The following is a 285-nucleotide window of genomic DNA, read 5'->3' as shown; positions in this document are numbered from 1 at the left end:
ATGGTTGGCCCTGTTTGGCCCAGTAGTGGACATCAGACTAAAGTCCTGGGTGGCCCTGTTTGGCCGTGTGCTAGAGGCCATGCTCAGAGCTGTCTGGCAGGCAGCAGTGATGTCAGAGTGGTGTGCCCTCGGCTGAAAGGTGAGCCAGAGAGGCAGAGAGACCCTTCACTGTAACTCCCTCGTCCTCTGCCTCCTCGTCCCTCTGCCTCCTCCTCTTACAGACAACAAGACGGGAGGTCAACCAGAAACCACACCTGTCATGTCAACTACAACAGCTGCCCCCCC

This window comes from Notolepis coatsorum (genome assembly GCF_963971535.1).
Source record: "Notolepis coatsorum genome assembly, chromosome: 12".
NCBI classification, from domain to species: Eukaryota; Metazoa; Chordata; class Actinopteri; order Aulopiformes; family Paralepididae; genus Notolepis; species Notolepis coatsorum.
Note: the sequence above shows the minus strand (reverse complement) of the source record.